This window comes from Marmota monax, unplaced genomic scaffold (assembly GCF_021218885.2).
Source record: "Marmota monax isolate L192 unplaced genomic scaffold, Marmota_monax_Labrador192_F-V1.1 WCK01_AAM20220418_F8-fsc00200, whole genome shotgun sequence".
NCBI lineage: Eukaryota > Metazoa > Chordata > Mammalia > Rodentia > Sciuridae > Marmota > Marmota monax.
In genome coordinates this window covers 2,424,483-2,445,729 of record NW_026692549.1, presented here as the reverse complement: position 1 = coordinate 2,445,729, position 21,247 = coordinate 2,424,483, and the positions used below count along the sequence as shown (strand labels likewise).

The following is a 21,247-nucleotide window of genomic DNA, read 5'->3' as shown; positions in this document are numbered from 1 at the left end:
AGGTCGCTGGCTGGGGAGGACAGAGCGCTCCTGACCTGGAGCCCAGGGGCTCTAGGCACATTTATGCATGTCCAGGAGAAGCTGGTCGACATACTCTTGGGAATGTGCACAGGGAGCCCCTCACTGAGCCAGTGAGCCACCGAGCATCCAGACAGGTGAAGGGGTAAAAAACAAGTAAGACACATTTATAAAATGAAATACTACTATGTGTACAGATAAGCCTCCAAAACAAATTCGACAGAAGAACAAGGAAGAAGAAAATCATATGCACTCTTACTATGTATGTAAAATTAAAATAGTGGACATTTATGCAAAAGTAAAAGATATACACTAACTGAGGGCAGAGGACCCGAGGCAGCAGTGGGCATGAGGTGGGGCTGAGATAGACTTGGCAGGGACTCTAGGTGGCCCCTTCCCTCCTGTCCTCCTGTTGACCACTGAAGCCCCACTCTGCCTGGTGCATGCCTATGTGGGTGGGGCGCAGGGCCACTGGTCTGGCCCCAGGACTATGACAGCACCAAGGTGAAGATCATGTAGAGGAGGACTCCAGTCCCTGCTGCTTCTCTTCCCCTCCTGCTGATTCTTGATGGTGCTGGACCATGTCTGTAACGTGGGCAGGACACGGGAGACTGGGACATGGAGACTGTGGACACAGCCTGCGCTTCTATGATCTGGAGGTGAACTTCTATGTCCTTTGCTCACTGCTAAGGACTCATCCGTAAAGCACCTAAGCCCAGCTGTGAGGTGTTTAATGATGACTTGACACTGAACATGGTCTATTCTTAAAACAATCCAAGAGCAAATAGGTGGCAAGTGAATTCTCACTAATTTTGTGGAGGTGAGATGTGTCTATAGATGTGTTACTATCTCTATATTGTTTTATACTTTCCTGAAACTTTAATATTTACCCAAAGAAAGATCAAGGGCAGTCACACTGTTTGCCTGCCTCAAACTGTGATTTAGGATTTGCTTGCACCAGGCACGTGCCACAGACGCACACTTGTTGGTTTGTGGGTGAATCTATTTAATATCTCATATCTTCCCCCAAGCCCCAAGCAGAAAAACAACCCTGATCCTCACCTTAAAAATATATTGACAGCCTCGCACGGCACATCTCAGAAGAGGAAGCTCAACAGACATTTAGGAACCCCTTCCCAGGGTCTGCCATAAGTGCCTCTTGGCCCTGGGAGTTTTGCAGAGTCCTGCTCGTCTTGGAGACAGAGTTTCTGTTGTCACTGGGTCAGAACTAGCCTCCTGTGCTCTTGTGCACAGGGGTCTCTGAGCCGGGCTATTCTGAGTCATGTTCTGCATTAACCTTTCCAACGAACTCCCTAACACTTAGTGAAATGCAGCCCCAGGGTTACCAGAGTGGTGTCCTTCAAACACTTAACGGTCTCTCTCTTTGGTCCACAAGATCACACGAAACCCACCTTTGGGAAGGCGATCAGCAGAGACAGAGGGGAGCTTGGGATTCAGGTAGATGAGGACAATGTCCCTTTGTGGAAGTTCCCCGGGACCCGGGAGGTGTCTGACACAGGAGGGATCTTGACTGGTTGGGTGAATGTCCTTGACATGCTAAAGCCAGAGCAAGAAGCTACATCCAGGTTGGAGAATTCCCAGTTGCTTTGGCCATGTAACTCTGTGCTTTGGTTGCTCTCTGAGCACAGAGTAAAGGCTTCCAAGGCACTAAGAGCTAGTGAGTGGAGAGCGACATCAGCCTCTGCATCCAGGAATTTTATTTAAAATAAGAGAAAGCATGAGAAATGGGGGTTTAAGTCACAGAGGCATTTGTTGTTTTAAAACACAAACAACAAAACTGGAGATTCATGGTCCCAGAGTGATAGCTTCCCAGAATCCAGGTTCCCTTCCTCCTGAACTGCCATCTTCAGTGCCTTATGGTATGTCCCCAAAGCTTGTCAATTCATCATTGCAAGATGGCTGCATGAACTCCAGCCATCACTTCCTCACTTGATTCAGTCCAAATCAATAGTCAGTAAAGCAAGGAAAGCTCTCCTGTGGGAGCCTCTTCCTGTGTAGAGAAAGCAAGAGTTGTCCAGGAAGCACCGGGAACTTGATCATGAGGGACAGTGGAACAAGTTCATGGGAGCTTGTATCACAGGGGATGGCGGAAAAGGGTCTGTCTGGCTTTTCTGGGGGAAGGCAGGCAATGAGGGCTGGTGGTGGCCATGGAGTGTCACCTATTAGGATGGGGACATACCCTAACCTTGGGAAAAGTCACAGGGCATTTGAATGACAGGTGTGGATGTCCAGCTGGATGAGCGTCCTCCTGGAGAGTATAAGGGTGTCTTTCTGTGTTGCTGGCCAGCCCCTGACACCCATGCCACCGAGAAGCCTCAGCCACAGGAGCACACCACCTGAGAGCCATCCTGCTCTCCCCTGGGGGACTCCACCTAGGAAACTCTCATCCCTGCCAATCCTCTGTCTTCCCCAGCTGCCCTTCCCTCCACCACCCACAGAGAACCCTGTCTAGATCTAAAAAGGGGTATAAGCTCCCCACAAATTCCAGTAAGCTTTCATGAGACATTTGAAAAGAGCCATTAAAACTTATTTATATGGAAAAAGAAAGGTGCACAGGTAAAGATGCCGATTTGGAAAGCAGAAACCAGGAGGGAGAGATGAAGATGCCAAAATCACTGTGGGTAAAACCACAGGCATCCAGGAGCAGGACAGAGGGTCTGCAGGGAGGCGGATGGAGCAGAGAAGCTCAGGATGTCATGGAGGGCAGCACCCAGCTCCTCGGGGACAGAGTGGAGCAGCGTTTGTGAGGACAGAGTCCTGTAGGAGAAAACTAAAGGGCCACTCCCAAGCTGTGTGCAACGAGGACTCTGGACAGGGGACATGGGGACTCAGTGTGTTCCAAGAACAGGGTCAGAGCAGCGGGTGGCCCTGAGGGCTCAGCCCAAGTTCCAGGAGCTTAGAACCGAGCTCAAAATGCAGAAGGGGCAAGGGCCACACAGAGGGTGGGGACAGGTCACCACAGAGACACACAAGTCGGGAGCATGTTCCAGAGCCTGAGTTCCAAGCAGGTGCCCATGCCCATCCTGGCTCCCCCGCAGCTGGCCAGTAGGGCACCATGGCCCATGCCTCACTTGGAAGGAGAGAGGGCCTGGGCTGGTCTGACCACGAGACCTGTTGTTCACCTCAGAGGTCCAAGAGATGAACCTCAGGGTCCAGGCTGGCCAGCAGGGAGCTTTCAGACCCGGGGGATAGAAAGGGAGCCATAGCATTCATACTGACTTGGAAGAAAAGTTCCTGGGGAAAATATATAATCTTTATGCCAAGTTTTATATATATAATATTTTTTTGAATTCACTGTACGTTGTTCCATTTGAGTGGGAAAGCTACCAATATCTTCGTGGGAAAAGTGTGATTCATGTCGTGTTGGTCATTTGGTGAATAGTCAGGGAAAGACAATATGTGGGGGGATTTATCTGGGTCTGGCTGCACGAAACTCAGATCAGCTGGGTGCCGAGGACCAAGTCCTCGTAAGGCTGTTCTCTATGGTGGCCCTGGGCTGGAGATTCTCCTGCCTGCAGTACCCACCGATGTGTCACTGATTGCCACTGTCCACCCACGAAGCTGCATGATTAGGGCCACAGTACAGAATCCGCCATTGGGTCCCGATCGCTGCCCGAGCCCCACAGCTCCTAAATGCAGCAGCCGCCTGGCCCGCCCACGGCTCACTGTCTGCAGTTTCAGCCACCCGTGGTCAGAAAACTGTGAATGAAAATTCCAGAAACAATCAACCCACAAGTCTGAAACTGTGCGATTCTGGTGGCATGATGGACCCCCACGCCGCTGTCCTGCTGGGACACAGGCCATCCCTCTGTCTAGTGTATCCATGCCACATGTACAGCCTGCCTATTCAGGAGTGTGGGGGTCACAAGAGTGGCTGTTCACGTCCCTGCACATGCTATCTCAAGATCTCACGTTAGCTGTGGACAGTCCTGCACGCAAGGCCAGTGGCACAGGCAACACAGGCAGAAACCTCACAAGGACAGACTGACTCTGGCCCTGCAGAGCACAGAGCACACCATGGACACAGGGCTTGGTCCTGTCTGCGGCTTCGGGCTTCCCAGGGGGACCTGGAACATACCCCTTTGACAAGCAGGCACTGTCCCCCACCATGCAGGAGCTGGGGCAGCTGCATAGACTGTGGGCACACACAGACTTTCAGCCCACAGCGATCAGTCATAGGGAAGTGAACAGGCATGAGGACCCCTCTGGTTCCAAAGTGGAGGTCAGGTCTCAGGGCCAAGGACAGAGCTAGGAGGCTGCTGTGTGGCCCAGGGACCAGCGAGGGGGTTGACTGGTGGCTAGATTCAGGAGCCCTCCCCGAGATCAGAACAGATGGGACGGGCTGCGGCCCAGGCAGAGGACAGGGGTCGGGCAACGCCTCGGATCCTACCTTCCTTTAAAGAGATGCATCCAGCTCCCACCCTCGGCCCACCACCCTGGGACTGGTAGAAAGCATGTGACTTGCCATGACCCTTAATAAGGAGGGGAACGAGGTTTCCTGAAAGACCCCAGGTATTGTCCATGGTCATTTTCTTTTTGATCTTAACAGAAATCTGATTCTCAGTCATTGTTTAAAAAATAAATACTGAGACTTTCAAACTTTTATGAGAGACAATGTGTCAATTTACTCAGAAATCTCCTGGAAAAAAAAAATAGAAGTGTCTTTCCTTCATAAACATGCGCTCACTTCCTCCATACCTAGGCACAGGTGGAATGTCCTCCATGTCGAGGGCTCAGCATCTGTGTGATTTGGCTTCCACTTCCCGATCCATGTGCCTGGGGAGAGCCTGTGCCTGTTCATGGGCTTTGACTGACAGCGGATTGAAACAGGAACGTTTTCAAGCAGGCTTCAGTAGACACGTCCATAGCTGCACTTGCACAAACACGGGCACCACTGTTTACAGTGTGTGCTCATTAAGTGTGTACAGATGTACACAAGCACCACACCTTCGGCATGCACACTTCCTGTGCCTCCCAGCCTGTGACTTAGACTCGGGTGTGATGGGCAGCTGCGCCCACCACCTGGGCCATACCCACACACAAGGTGCTGTGGCCACTCTCTCAGGAGCTGAGCTCCTGGGCAGGGGCACACAGCCTCAGGGTCCTGCCTCAGCCCCCAGGTGCTCCTGCCTGCTCCTCCAGCCCACCCTGCTTACTAACAGCAGATCTGTCTCCCTCCAACCACTGACCCTGCTACACAAGGCAGGAGCCCTTGACTGCAGGGCAAAGCACACAGGGAAAGGCTGCTGGGATGGGGCTTCCCACACCAGGCTGATCTTCCAAATCGACAGTGAGCACAAATCATTCCACTAGTTATGTCATGTTACGTCCAGTCGGCAACACCCAGGTCCCAGCTGCAGCCATGGCCCCGACTTACCAAGGTACCAGGACGTGCCTGGCCCAGCCTCCAGCTAATATAAGCAACAGAGAATAAAAGTGTTACTTGTCACCTGTCAGCCTTTAACATAGAACCAGCATTCATGGTCTATTTGGGATATTTCTTTGTTTGTAGGGTTTCTGGGATCCTTAAGATTTTTATTTAAATTTATTTATGTTATTAGGAATGAATAGAAAAATACCTAAATAGCCTCCATGGAATAACGTTCAATGCAGCATTACTAGAAGCTAAATGATCAAGTACCTGGGTCCTTCGTGGCTCTCTAGTACCCGGACCGCTGGAAACCCCTCCGTGGCCGGGCGTCCTAACTGTGCAGCTGCCTCGCCCTGGTCTCCACTCCCTGCCCTGCTCACCTCTCCTGCGTTCCGCCTGCTCAATTCCAGCACCCAGAATGGTGCCTGAACCCTCCAGCCTCCCCAGTGGGGCTCAGGCCCCCCAGCTTGGACAGCCAGTAGCTTTATAAATTACTCGTCAGACATGTTTTCCTCCATTACATCTTCAAATTAGTTTGGCTATTTTAAGCATTTGTCCTTTAAATGGATTCTAGAATGACTTATTTTTCTAAACACACTATTAGAATGTTCTGATAAGAAGGCTTGGAGGCTGGGTTTCAATGAGCATGAAGTTTCCCCTGCAGGTTGCTTGGTGGCACATAGGCCACTTTGACACAAGCTCTTCAATCAGAGGGGACATGGGATGCCAGTCCAACGCCTGCCTCACCCCTCAGCTCCTTGGCAGAGTTTGGGAGCCTTCTCCATATTATCCGAACCATGGCTCCCGAGTTCCTTCCTGGGTGCCTTCAACTTTCACACCACACAGCTTATATACGGCCTCAGAGCCAATTAGGGGGAAAATGACATCTCTAAGTTGATGGCTCCTAGATTTCCTGTCACCATACTCTTTGAGGACAAGAATTCATGGCACTCAAGACAGCTCTGTTCAGGTAAAGTCCATATGCCCATGTGTGTACACACGTTTGCACAAACCCACCTGGAGGGTTGTGTGCTGGGCCACAGCTTGCGCACCTCATGCCTGTCCACGGGGCGCGAGCTGGGCATGCCTGTCACAGTACTTCTCAAGCACGTCCAGAGGCCAGTTTGCTTTATGCAGAGGGATCATTATTCAGGGCTGCCTGTGCCCGGCCTGCTTGTGTCTCCCATGAATAAACACAGAGCAAGACAGAGAGCAAAGGGAAGGCATGGGTCAGCCTGACCCGCACGGCATCACACTCCCACAGAAGACCACAGGACACTGACACGTGAGGAGAGCATCAGCGGACACTCTAGGAGAACATTCAGAGAATGTGCAAGCATTTCTAAGTTCTCAGTCATTCCCATCCCGACAAGAACACCATGAGGGAGCCCAGTACATGAGTCGTGCAGGTGAGGGTGGGCTGCCACAGCCGCACTGGGAGGTGGTGAGTGGCCAGCGTTTGAAGCTCTCCTTCACTCTTCTAACCTGTGACACAAACAGAGGCATTCTCTCCACCTGGAGCGTGGACACGCCACACCCACAACTAGTAGACACACACAGTTCATTCTGTGCTGCTTTGTTTCCACATCATGCAGCTCACGCTGCGGAGCTTAATAAAGCATGTGAAAGGGTAAACATCATTCCGGCGGCGACTGTGAATGCTCCCCGAGAAGCGGCTCAGACGCCCCAGGGCCCTGAGGCTGGAGCATGTTTGCCATGGCAGACAGACCTGCAGCCGGGCGTCTGCAGCCCTGCGAATGCCTGGAGACTGATGCATTTTCAAAAGACATTTTTGTTTTGTATACATTCTTAATTTTGAAATACTTTTATGCTGAACACAAATAATTTTTAAAAATCACAATCAGAAAAAGCAAAGCAGTTATTTCCCTTAAAGGAGAAAAGGCAAACTCTCCTCAAAGGGTAGAGTCATTGGCCCGGCTAGAGGATTCTGGAGAGGTCTGCAGGCAACCGGATCATTACCAGCATGCTTCACGGGGATCCACCTGGATCCCAGTGGGGCCTGTCCCCAGGGGACACCTGTGATATAGGGGGGCTACCAACCTCCCACGCACCTTCAGACCCACAGAGCAGAGCAGCGATCCAAATCCAAGTCCAGCAGAGCAGAGCAGCGATCCAAATCCAAGTCCAGCCTGAGTGAAGCCACACCTGAAGAACTGATGGCTTGGACTCAGATGTGGGAGCACTGGGCTGGGAGCTCACAAGGCACAGGGACCGTCCTTGACATCCCAGGGCTCACTCTTTATGGGGATTCCCTGTCCTCTAACCCTTCAGTCACTGTCTCCGAGGGCACCGTCACCCTGGTTCTTAATGGGATGCTGAGGTGTGGAGAGTCCAAGCAACTCACCCGAATACAGTGATTTTTCCCATTTCCCATTGAGAATACATCTCCAATTCATCGTTCACCAAACTGCACATAGAAGCCCTTAGGGACATAAACAAACGCCATCAAACATTCAACTTGACAATTGCTCAGCGATATTCAGAACATACACACTGCGCCACGAACAAGGTAGACATTGTGCTCTAGCAATACTTCATTCCCCCTCGTTCTCACGCTCCCTGAGCCGCTCTGAGCAAGCCCCACCCCTGTCTCTCCAACATGACTCTCTTCCTCACGGCCCCGCTGAAGGCTGTCACAGAACGTGCATATCACCACAGGAGCGGAGACACATGTGTCACACGTGACCTTGGCACAGCAGTTCATGCTCAGTCCATAGACCTCCCCCAGGAACATCCGCAGAGCTGACTGGTCTTTAAAGTTTGTCCTCTAAGTCTGTGTGCATGGCTTTTAAAACCACTTACACTGCGTTGCTGTTTTGATTGGCACTTGCAGCTACTGCTTAGTTATGAGGTCACTCCCTTAAGAACCAAGCCTAAGTGCTTGGTATATTTACACTTCTCACTTGGTTTAAAACCTGTTCCTCTTAAGCTCTGTGAATAGTTGAAATGAGCCTGGATTGGAGGAGGCAGAGCCACGGTGTCTCCCACAAGGGAATCGGGGTAAATAAATCCCCCAGTTACTGTGGCTGCGACTCCACTGGGAAGAGTTTCCTCTAAAGACCTGAATTTTTGCAGAGTGACGTCATGTTCTCTAAGCACACAGGGTGACATCATGTTCCGTAGGCCACTATGCTGGCATTCTGGTAAGCCTTGATGTCCCCCTAACGGCTGTCTTAAAGGTTCTAGACTTTGTGAAATTGTAATTTGGGTGTGTGTTCCACATAAAATGTCAACTTCTCGGGAACTTGAAAATAAGGATTCTACCTCTTTCCTAAAGAACATTGTTGGTGGAAATCACCTCGTATCAGTTTATGTAAATGTCAGGAGTTTAGTCATAGACATTTTACTTCAAATGTGTGTTTCCCTCATACACCAAAGGAAGGAAATAACAAAGCACCCTTCCCGTTCCACCAGTCTATCCTGGTACAAGACCATCCCACCTAGAATCCCAGAATTCTCCTGTTACTTGGCGCTGTGGAAATTTAAAGCAGCCCCCACTGCCCATCCTGTGAACGATGCACACATGTGTTTGATTTGCAAGGCCTCCTAGGACACTGTGTGCCGGCACAAAGGCTTCTGTCTGCTGACGGGACATGTTAAAGTAGACTTTGGAGTCTCAGTGTTCCTGGGAGAGCCACGGGCAGGCTCAGGGGCTTCCTTAGAGAACGCCCATCCTCTGCCTGAGGGCAGAGTCTTCTATTCTTCCTGGGACACCTGTGCCTAACAGATGTCTCACAGGAACTCTCGGCCCCTGTGCTGTTCACATGGCAGCAGGGGCCAGGTGTGGAGAAGGAGCTCCGGAGATGTGGGGAACGAATGGAGGAGCTGACCTTCTCAACCTATTTAAGGGACATAGCCACAGGTGGCCAGGGGCTTCTTCACCTGGCAACGCAGCACAGGGTCTAGTGCATGCAGCAAGAGGGGCAGGGTGGCCAGTTAGCAAAGGAAGCTCCAGCCTCTCCCCCAGGACCCCCTCCCCGGGGAGTTCTCTCTCTTTCTGGTTGTGCCATCTGAACAACTGCATGTCTCGTGAGGCCTTTGCCTGCGCAGGACACAGCCATCCATCGGGGCCCGTCGTGGTGGGACCTGTGCCACTCAGTGCCAGCCAGAGGTTGTCCTGAGCTGGCGAACCCCTAGACTTGTGCTCCTCTCTCTCCTGTCTCCGTACGCCCTGCTGATGGACACAGCCGGATGCTACTAATAACCACAGCACTCGGCCTTCTGCAGAGTGACCCAAACGGGCCTTTTCAAATCGCCTAGCAGAGCCTATGGTCCACCCTTGGGACTAATATTGATACATCTTCTTCTCCGGTGCAATAGATTTGCCTTCCGATCAATATTTCCCTTTAATATAGGGTTTGGGGAAATTATTATTCTATCTCTGTGGAAATAAGCCAGATGAAGACTTACTATCTTGTAAATCCTTGGTATTTGCACCGTTTCCACTAGTGATTTCAAATGCTCCTGAGCAGTGTTGACATCTGATACTGACCAGTGACTGCGAGGGTGGCTGGCAGGCGCCCTGGGAGATAACCCACGCATGCCATGGCCCAAGAAGACTGCACTCTTCCCACGTCTATTTACACAGTGATCACCACAAACACAATCGTGTTTCCTTGTAAGATATTCCTGCATGCAACTACTTCAATTAAATGCCAGTGCTAATGATAATTAAAGGACTGAAAAATACAAGGAAATGGGATATATTTCTGCAGCCAGAAATAGAAGTCAAATTGTGGTAAAAGGAAAGCATTTGAAGAGTTTTAAAACTAGAAGATCAGATTCTGTATTTATTTTTCCATTTAATTAGCAAGAGCTGAATATCTACTGCATTTCTGTGTGCCTCTGTTTTGCCGATTTTTGTTGACTAGACTTGTTTGATAACTGCCCTTTCTCTTTTTTACTAAATATACGGCTGTAATATATTTTTGGATATAATGGCCTGAAGGCAGATAAGAACCTGATGTCGTTTTCAATTATGAAAGAAAAATTAGAGATTGTGAAGCTCTTTAATTTCACACTTTCATCTTGAATCATTGCTTACATGGTTACGACATAAGTAATAATTAAAGGTTAAAAAGTAAAAATAACACCTCCTCCCAGTCTCCGTCTTGGTGCCAACAACAGTCAATTTTACTCCTTTTAGCTACTTCCTGATTTTGCTCCCATATTTGGTCGAATCTTAAAACTTTCTTCTTTTTCATTTTTCCTGCACCTTCTCTGTCTGCCCATTTGTCTGTGGGGCCACTGCCCTAAGCCCTCGCACAGTGCGGGTGCCCTGAAGGTGGTCTCAGGTTGGGGGCCTGCCTCCTGTTTTGTCGCTCTTGGGCTGATTTACCTCCCACACATGTTCATTTACACCATCCTACTTATCTAGCTCTGCTTTTCTGAATCTGGAGTCACAGTGGGGTGTAGAATGCGTTCTTCACTCTCAGAGTGGAGAGGAACCCACCTGTCTTCCTCACCAGCCCTGGGTTGGTCATTTTGCTCCGTCCCGCTCATTCTTTCTAGAGAAGGAAGGACAGGGAATGTGGCTCAGGGGTGCAGCCCTGGCCTGGGGGCTCCAGGCAAACCAGAGACAGTGGGGAAGTGAGTCCTGCTTTCCCGGTGGCAGAGTAGGAGGTGAGGGCCAGCCTCATTCTATGGAGGGGCTGGTGTTCAGGCCTGGGTGGTCTTCCTCTGGCCTAACATTGTTAATCACCTATTAGACAACACTTCTTAGTCCAGACTCTGCCATGGAGAGCCAAATGATAACTAAAGAACGTTTTGTTCTTATTCAATCCCCAATAGGTTGAGGTTGAAGAATTCAATCTTATTTGTTTGAGACTGAAAATCTCTCTGCAGTGTAAGTTCTGCCATCTCCCTCGGGTTGGGCATAAAATTCACCTGGGAGGGTGCGGAGGTTCCTCTCCCTGGAGAACCGGGGGTGATGGAGCGCATCACAGGCAGCCCATCTTTGAGTAGTCTCCCTCCTACTCACACAGGCCTGCGGAGGGCCAGAAGGCATTCTCTCTGGGTCTCGAGTTCTCTGTTGCAAACAGAATAACAAACTCTGACCTTGAACTGGGGCAGTCTACACTCTGTCTGCTCAGGAAGGCCAACATCAAACAACATGGAGGACCCCATGGTAGAGGTTTGGACAGTGAGTTGTTGAAGTACACAGAGGGAGTGATTATTTCTCTCATGAAAAATCACATGGATTAGTATTAGAAGCACCTTAGCTGCCCTGAATTAATACTGTCATCACTCACAGGGACTCACACAAGATTTTCTAAATGGACTCACAACGCTCGGTCCTCTCCTGAGGACAGAACACACCCTGCAGGTGCCTCTGAGGACAGGGGCACGCCGGTGCTTCCCCGTGAGGAGTGACAGGTCTCCCAGGTGTGTTCTTCTGATGGCTCCTGCCTGCTCAGCTGCCACCCCAGAGCCCCTGTGACCCTGTGTGCCGTGGGATGCGCTCCTTCTGGGTTCCCGCCACAATCTCTTCTCACCCTTGATTACAAGTTGAAGTTGCACATTGGATTTGGTGATCATTGACCCATTAACAGAAACCCTCGAGAGGGAACAGGGTGGGTCCTTGTGCACCGTGGTTTGCAAGCACCCCCCTCAGCGCAGGTTGGAGTCAGGAGTGGCCTCCAGTATGGCTGCCTGACTGCCACCACCATGCACTTAACTGGGTAGCCGCTGCTGCCCAGGCAACCAGAAGGCCTGATGCCACACATAGGCCCTTTGCTCAGCTTGGCTCAAGCATAATCGCCCGATTGAAACTGCACATCTCCAGTGTGCCCCTGGGGTTTCCGTGTACCCACCCATGGGTGAGGCCCAGGCCAAGCTAGCACCGCCCTCACCACCTCACCCCAGGGGTTACCTGTGTGTGCTTTGTGGCAAGAGTTCTGGAGACCTGCTCCCGGAGAGAAGCTCAAGTACCCCACACTGTCTTGTGGTGCACGGCCTTCAGGTGGGACATTTAGTCCCCACCACTTACTCATCTTGGAACCAAAAGTTTAAACATTGACCAGTGTCCTCCCGTGCCCTGCATCCCCAAGCCCCTGTTAGCCCGGCTTCCAATTCTCATTTCACAAGATCAACTTCATGAGAGTCCACACATGTGCGAGAGCGTGCTGAGTGTGTCTTTCTGTGCCTGGCCGATCTCCTCTGTCCTTTGGGTTTGTCCACACTGTCTAAGTGACAGGTGCGGCTTCTTTTCTGAGGGTGATGAGTGAGTCACTGTGCACAGATGTGTTTTCTTTATCCACTGTCCTCTGATGGGCACTTGGGTTGTCCCCACCTCTTGGCAATGGTGAATGGAGTTGCCTCAAACATGGGCGTGCAGAAGTCTCTCTGGGTTCTGATTGCATTTCCTGTGGATCCACACCCAGTGTTGGGATTGCCAGATTGTGTGGAGGCTCTAGTTTTAATTTTTGAAGCAACTGCTGCACTGTTGTTCTGACTTACATCCCCCCACTGTGTGCAGGGCTCCCTCCTCCCCATGTCCACACCACCACCGATACCTTCTCTTTTTGATAACAGCTGTTCTATCTCCTTGTGGTTTTGATGCACAGACCATTTCCCATAGGAAAGACGTCAATTGTCTTCCCACAATTTGGAAAATCTACAGGTGACACAGTGCCTGGACCTGGATAGCTGACAGGCCCTGCAGAGGCTGGACTCGCCTCTCCATTGAGGTCTGGCCCAGAGGTGCGGCCACTCCCCAGCACCTGCAGAACCAAGGCGGCAGGGCAGGCCCTGCTCAGGTCCCCTTCCATGCCTCTGCTGTGACACTCCTATTGTGCTCCCTTGGTGACACAGGGCCACCTACTCTGCAGTGGCATCAAGAAGCACACATGGGCAGAGAGAGCAGGAGTGCCATCCACCCATGAGCTCCAACCCTGGGGTAACCCCAGTGAGCAGCCCCCAGGTGAAGCCCTGAGCTCGGCCAGGCCCTTCCCTACCCCGCGAGAGCCCACATGGCCCATGCTGGTCAGCCCTCTGCCTTCTTGCTGGTCTTGGGCCACTTGGCCTAGTGAGATGTGTTTGGCTTAAGACTGTCCCTGTTCTCCCTTCCAGTTGGGCTGACTGTGTCCTTCAAATACTCATGTCTACTTGGGACCTTAGAAGGTCACCTTATAGCTATAATTAGCAAGTAGGCGAGGTCATGATGGATCAGTGATCTAGAGTACAGGACTGTTCCTGTGGTCACGACACTGTGCAGGGGGATACCAGGGTTCCTTCTCCTGCCTGACTGTGGCTGGCACCTCCATCGCCCCTCCCTGTTATCCCAGCCTCTGGCAATGTGGTCAGCTCCTGAGGTCCGCTCTGGCTAGGGGGAAGACTGGGACAGAGGTAGTGTCATCCCTGGAGGGGAGCATAGCACAGTGATGGTCCCTGAGGTTTAGGTCCTGGAAGTGTCACAAGCAGCATTCTGAAGCTCACTTCAGTTCATTCCACTTTCTCTTTCCATGACCCTGGCCACTGCCATTTGCAAGAATAATTGCCATCATACTTTGCACACAACTCTCCTCCGCTGGGCTCCACGCTGGTTATAAATGAGTGCTGTCCACTCCCAAGCCATCTTCAAAAGAGTGAGGCATAGTTTCTCATATAGAGCATGACTGAGGACCTGTCTGATAAATAACAAAAATAGTGGGGGAGAAATTCAAGCCAACAGGATGGCGCCACAAGCCAGGAGCGCCATGTCTTTGGAAGAGCTGCAGAAAGCAAATGGTGACCTGCTGCTGCGCTCTGTGGTGACCTGCTGCTGGGCTTTGTGGTGAGCAGCCCTTACCCAGCAGGTGACAAAGTCCTGGTAGATGCCCTCATTTTCCTCCTCCTCTAAGTCTGTTTCCAACTAAAATCACCCAAACTTAACTGCACCCCCAATGCTCCTCGGGGTATAGCACAGAATGCCCAGCATGTTCTAACCAGAACATCCCAGGACTGTGTTCCCAGGTACGTCTCCTCGGTGGACATGGGATTTGAAGCAGGACTTTGGTGTGTGGTCTCCAGCTGGTGAGTTCCTCTCTGTCCCAACTGGTCCAACGGCCTACGTAGTTTGCATATGCATTTACCAATGGAGGAAGCCACTCTGAATTCTATGAGGTGTTCTTCCTCCACACTCGCTGAGATGATCACGATCTCAGCTACTTTGCCTATCAACATCTGACCACACAGTTCTCCTAAGGGATGACTCCCCTGGTGATAGTGGCAGTGTCTGGAGACTTGTCTCATGCTGAGACAGGGCACCACGGCCCCCAGTGGTGGAGCCCAGGGATGCTGCCCACCCAGGTTCCCAGGACAATCTCTCCCCAGCACCTGTAGCAAAGAAGCCCCTCTTCCCAAACACCACACAGCAGGGGCCAGGAATCCTGCGTCCACAGAGCTGCTAACAGTGATGTGATGGTCAGGAGCTGAACTCCTCCCAAGATGTCTTCCAGGATAAACTCGGGTGGGCTGTATTTCTAATGTTCTGCTGAATCTGATTTACTAATCTGTTATGTGTGGTTTTTAGACCTGAGTTTAGCAAAACTTTTTCTTTATTTTTGAACTGGTATCGTTTTGTCACTAGGGTAAAGCTAGAGTCAGAATAGTATGAATCCTCTAAAATTTACTAATTTTACTTTTTTGGGGGGTGGGGATATCAGAGATTGAACCCTCCAGTGCTTAACCACTGAGCCATGTCCCCAGCCCTTTTTATTTTTTATTTTGAGATAGGATCTTGCTAAGTTACTCGGGGCCTTGCTAAGTTTCTGAGACTGGCCTTGAACTTGTGATCCTCCCGTCTCAGCCTCCCAAGCCGCTGGGATTACAGGCATGCACCACCATGCCCAGCAGTACTCCTACTTTTAAATGAATATGCAGTCGAAGGCACTCTTTGGTGTGTAGTTTCATGGTTTTTCACAAATACAGGGTCAAGTGACTAAAACAAGCAAGATGCAGAACAAGTCCATGGACCCCACACCTCCCCCCAAAAATTCCCTTTTGCCTGCCCCTTCATGATCAAATCCTCACAGTTTTTTCTTTTTATTAAACTATATTTCTTTATGTTTTTTTTTTTCTTTTTGCTACCTGGGATTGAACCCAGGGGTGCTTTAAACACTGAGCACCCTTTTTATTTTCTTATTGTGAGACAGGGTTTCAAAATAAAAAATAATTTGCTTAGGGCCTCACTACATTCCTGAGGCTGGCCTTGAACTTGCAATCCTCCTGTCTCAGCCTCCCAAGCCACTGGGATTGTAGGCATGTACCACTGTGCCCAGCTAAACTGTATTTTTAACTATAAAATCAGCTCATGCCCCATTGCAATTAATCGAGCATAAGCAATGCAAAAAATATGCTTCTCTTCTTTCCCCTCTTCCCACCTCTCACTGGCTCTGATGCTCATTTGCAGAGGATGTATACAAATCCTGGTGTGAGGAAACTTCTTAAACAGGAGAATAAAAAGAATGTCCATACAACTCGAAAATTCTTTGGTTGGTGGAAGATGCCACAAAGAAACCAGAAGACAAATAGGCTGTTGCAGTTCTGATGTCAGGAGGATGTCACCATGATGGGGAGGGAGACTGGCCACATGATGAGAGAGAGGCCAACAGCCACAGGCAGACACCAGGAAGGGTGGCCATGAGCTCTCGGAAATGCTAAAGGCCAGCAGACACCTGGGGAGGCCCTTCCACATCAGTGGACCACGAGGACCACGTCCCTGTTAGATTGCAAGAATTAGATCAACATCTGGGGCAGGGAGGTCTGGGGTAAGTCAGTGCCTTTGCAAATATTGTTGGCAAACAGATTGCTATAGCCCTCTGGAGATTAATCTGGCCATGTGGGTCAACTTCAAAAATTCACATATTCGTTGAGCCATAAATCTCACTTGGGAATTCATCTACAGAAATAAAATCACCCATAGGAAGGACAGGTGCAAAACATTTACTGATGAAAATATCAGGAAGAGGTTACCTGTTGATAAAAATCCTCTGTTGACTCTTATGTAGATATTTTAAAAGAATCCAATCTCTCCATATTCATCTGGAAGAATTTGCAAGACTGTTTTAAAGTGATAAAAGTAAGTTAATCCGTTCCTTTAGACGAGTGTGTGACATTTTAAGTATGAATTTACCGTTAGATAATGTCCTTATGTTTTTGGTTTTTTTCCCCTGCACATAAGCATGGGTAGCACTCTGCACACGAGAGTCAAGCCTGGGAGAAAAGAAGCCACAGTGAAGTAACACAGCTGCCTAAGGCATGGCCCTGCATGTCCCCTGCTGACCACACATAGAGGTCCACACTGACCCCCAGGGAAAGCCATATGTGGGCCATGCTCTCAGTGGGGTGCCTGGTTCCTCTCGCATGGGGTGAGCAAGTGGGCCTCACTTCAGGAGCAGCTTCTGTGGGTTGGTGGTGATGGCTGGAGGGAAAGGAGGCTGCCTCCTTTTTGAGACAGGGTTGCAAAATATTTCTTATTTGGCACGAGACACCAGGGTCCTCCTTCTTATGGATGCTCAACAGGCAACTGCAACAAGAGGGAAGCCCTGCCCACCGGAGGCCGGTGCACAGCATGGCCAGATCCCTGCCACCTGACTTCACGAACACCAGCTTCCAGCCAGCTCATGGTGGTGGCCATCAGCCCGAAGAAGTGTGTTGCAGCTTTTACAAGAAAAGCTGACACCCAACTGTGTCCAGGTTTTAAAAATTACTTTTTCGCCAGCACTTGTTGTTGTTTGACTTCCTAATGGCTGCCAATCTTACTGGAGTGAGATGGTATCTTAGGGTGGTTTTGATTTGCATTTCTCTGACAGCTAGAGATGGTGAGCATTTTTTCATGTACTTGTTGATTGACTGTATGTCCTCCTCTGAGAAGTGTCTGTTCAGGTCCTTGGCCCATTTGTTGATTGGGTTGTTTGTTCTCCTATTGTCTAATTTTTTGAGTTCTTTGTATACTCTGGATATTAGGGCTCTATCTGAAGTGTGAGGAGTAAAGATTTGTTCCCAGGGTGTAGGCTCCCTATTTACCTCTTTATTGTTTCTTTTGCTGAGAAAAAACTTTTTAGTTTGAGTAAGTCCCATTTGTTGATTCTAGTTATTAACTTTTGTGCTATGGGTGTCCTATTGAGGAATTTGGAGCCCGACCCCAGGATGTGGGGAAAAGGGGTACACTTGTACATTGCTGGTGGGACTGCAGATTGGTGCAGCCAATTTGGAAAGCAGTATGGAGATTTCTTGGAAAGCTGGGAATGGAGCCACCATTTGACCCAGCTATTCCCCTTCTTGGTCTATTCCCTAAAGACCTAAAAAGAGCATGCTACAGGGACACTGCTACATCGATGTTCATAGCTGCACAATTCACAATAGCAAGACTGTGGAACCAACCTAGATGCCCTTCAATAGACGAATGGATTAAAAAAAATGTGGCATTTATACACAATGGAATATTACTCTGCATTAAAAAATGACAAAATCATAGAATTTGCAGGGAAATGGATGGCATTAGAGCAGATTATGCTAAGTGAAGCTAGCCAATCCCTAAAAAACAAATGCCAAATGTCTTCTTTGATATAAGGAGAGTAACTAAGATCAGAGTAGGGACGAAGAGCAGGAGAAGAAGATTAACATTTAACAGGGATGAGAGGTGGGAGGGAAAGGGAGAGAGAAGGGAAATTGCATGGAAATGGAAGGAGACCCTCAGGGTTATACAGTGGAGGGGGTAGAGAGAGAGGAGGGGAGGGGAGGGGAGAGGTGGGGAGGGGGGAGGGTGGAGGATGGGAAAGGCAGCGGAGCACAACAGACACTAGTATGGCAATATGTAAATCAATGGATGTGTAACTGATGTGATTCTGCAATCTGTGTATGGGGGGAAGGTGGGAGTTCATAACCCACTTGAATCAAAGTGTGGAATATGATATGTCAAGAAATTTGTAATGTTTTGAACAACCAACAATAAAAAATTAAAAAAAAAATAATTACGTTTTCCAATCGGAGTGACTTAGGGCATGGCGGGCAACTCGTCAAACCCAGACAGACCCTAGGTCTGAAATTCCTTCATTTCCTAACAGCTCCATGGGGCAGGTCTCCTGGGCACCTTGGCTAAGAAAGTATCTGACAATTTTGGCACATGACACAAAGTAATTTAGGCCATTTGTTGTCCTTTCTGCAAAGAGGTATTTAATATTCTGTGTAAGTGAATCTGTAGGATAGTGAAGATGGTTGACTATTCACACTTGGTTTTTCATATTATGATGATAATTATTTGAATGAATACTAACAATTCTAATGAGATTTAGAAGTTTCTGTGTGTGGACAGTTTACTTTCCAAGAAGTCATTTGTAAATCTTTTTGCTTATGATGAAGAAAGATCTATGACAAATCTTCCATGTGCAGGAGTTGGGCAGCCTTGACATTAAGTTACCTGGGCATTCAACCAGGACCCCACAGGTCCACACCAGGACACCACATGTCCATAGTAGGACTGCACTCTGAAGAAGAGGTCAGGAGGCCCCACGTAGGCCACAGAGCAGGACCTAGCAGTGGGCAGATGAGGCTCCCTGTGCCCCTGTTCTTTCTGGCTTGGGGCCACCATAAGCATCCATGCTGGAGCGTCCCTATGTGAGTTCTCTTTTTGCTGGGACACAGGGGCAGGCCTCCTCTGCAGAGTGAGAGGGCCGGGGGACCCCCAGGGTAAAAAGGGCTGCACTGCACAAGGCTGTCTGTGCCTGATGTTTTAAGAAGCTGCCGGAGTTCTCCGGAGGTGCAGCCCCCTCGCCGTCCTCCCTCTCCACACTGGGCTCTTGCACTCTGACCTCTGTTTCTGATTCCTCCTTTTGATCAGTGACCGTGGAAGCTTCTCTAGTCTTGCTGGTTCTACACCAGTGGGCATCACGGGCCCCACACTTCAGAAAGACCTTGGGGATGCGACACAAATGTGCAGTGCCGATCCAAGGCTCGCCCAGGCATCTCCCCTGGTCCTCTGACTCTGCAGGGAAGCCTGCTCCTGTCCATCACAGTCCATCCACAGAGGGCAGTCCCTGACCCACCACGGCGACACTGGGGGGCACTCAGCTGGCATTTACCAAACACTTGCCCTGAGCAGACTCCTGAGTCCATGAAGACCAGGTGAAACGGCTGCATGTTCCCCACCCACAGACCTGGAGACAGATGCCAGGCGAGGTGGGTGCAGTGCCCTGTGCCACCAGGCCTGGGCATGGGGCCAATGGGAGAAAAGTGCTGTCTTTCCCCAGAGCTCGGGTGGGAGGAAGCTCTGTGCGCTGCCTAGGGTTACAGGGACCTCCAAGGGGACAGCAGGATGGAAATGCTTCCCCAGACAGGGGCACTGAAGGCACAATGGTGACTGAGGTCAGCTGCCTACCCAAACCAGAGGGCAGAGACTTGGTCCTCAGGGTGGCGCAACTGGGAAGTGGCAGAGCCATTGGGGGCTGGGACCTGAGGAGATCCTTAGGCCCTTGTGGGTGCCCTTGAGGATTTCCCCCTACCTCTGCTTCCTGGTTCGAAATGCAGTCACTTGCTCTGACATGCATTCTCCCCCATCGTCACCTGCCATCTGCGCTGAGTTCCTCTCCATAAATTGCCAGTGCAAGGAGCCATGCCCTTGAAGCTCCAGAACTGGGGCCTGACCTCACATTTAAACCTTTTTCCTTTATAAAATTACCTGCCTCAGTTATCCTGTAGCAATCCAGAGCTGACTAGATCATCAGTGCAGGCCACTTTTGCTGCCATGTTTATCACCCACGTGGGTTGAGTTTGGGGGAATGAACAAAGACACATGGCTGGCAAGGGCCAGGGGACCCGGAAGTGCAGGAGGTGCAGGCTCAGGCATGGCAGGTTGTTAATGAATGCACCACCCTTTCTCAGAACTTGAAGCCCAATATTAAGAAAGCATCAAGTCAGTCAGGCCAGGTCATTTTGAGGCACTGTGCACCCCAGTTTCTGTGGGAAAAAGGTAAAATTAAAGCATGCTTTTAAAGACAAAGCATTTGTATTCATAGAAGAAAGTGAATCCTGTCAATTTCCTAAGGAAGGGAAAATGAAATAAAGGGTCTCACGGGGTCCTTCGATGCAGTAGGTGCTAAGACTTTGATTTTACTTCAAGGGACGGTGTGGCTTTAATTGCTGTGTTAACAACTTCTGCAGGTATTAAGTCCTGCTGAGCAGATCCAGGACACCCCTCCCAGCTGTCCCCCCTGCAGTTACTGGTGTCTGCGGTCCTCTTGAGGATTGACAGAAGTTTCTCGATGGGACAATTACACTTCTATAGGAATCTATTATAATAAGTGATTTCATCTATTTGATTAAGAAAAAAAGAACCAGGAAGAGAAAAGTGAAAATAAACAGAGGTACAAACAGCAAACAAACCAAAACAGGAAACAAAACCAGGAAGACGGAGCGGGGGGTGCATCCACACTACCCCCTGAGGACAAGAGGGCGGCCGTGCATTCAAGCGTTCATAGATCCATTTTTAAGTGGGGTGATCTCTGAATCGTTGTTTAATTGGATAATTCAGCATCCAGGTGTGTGCTTTGCAAATACGTCACCACACAATGGCCTCTTATTTCTAGAACATTCCGTCCACTGTTTCTTTACCAAGAGCAACAGGAACAAGCAACAAAAGCCTTCCAGGCCCAGGTGTGAAATGGAAAAGCTGGATGCCCAGGGCCTCTCCATCTGCATCCCGCTCTGCGGCTCAGGTGCCTAATGTCCCTTACCACCAGGCGGGCGAGGGACGCCATTGTTTCCATACGCCAGAGTAACCCACATGGAAACTTTGCTTCGTATTTATATATTTGTTTTTTTGCCCTGGGACAACGTGTA

The 21,247-nt window shown here is 49.9% G+C and overlaps 1 protein-coding gene across 1 annotated transcript in view; it reads right to left on the bottom strand.

Moving 5' to 3' along the window:
- Positions 1-21,247, bottom strand: part of Tmem132d (transmembrane protein 132D) — a 506,271-nt gene that overhangs the window by 181,693 nt on the left and 303,331 nt on the right. The window lies entirely within an intron of this gene.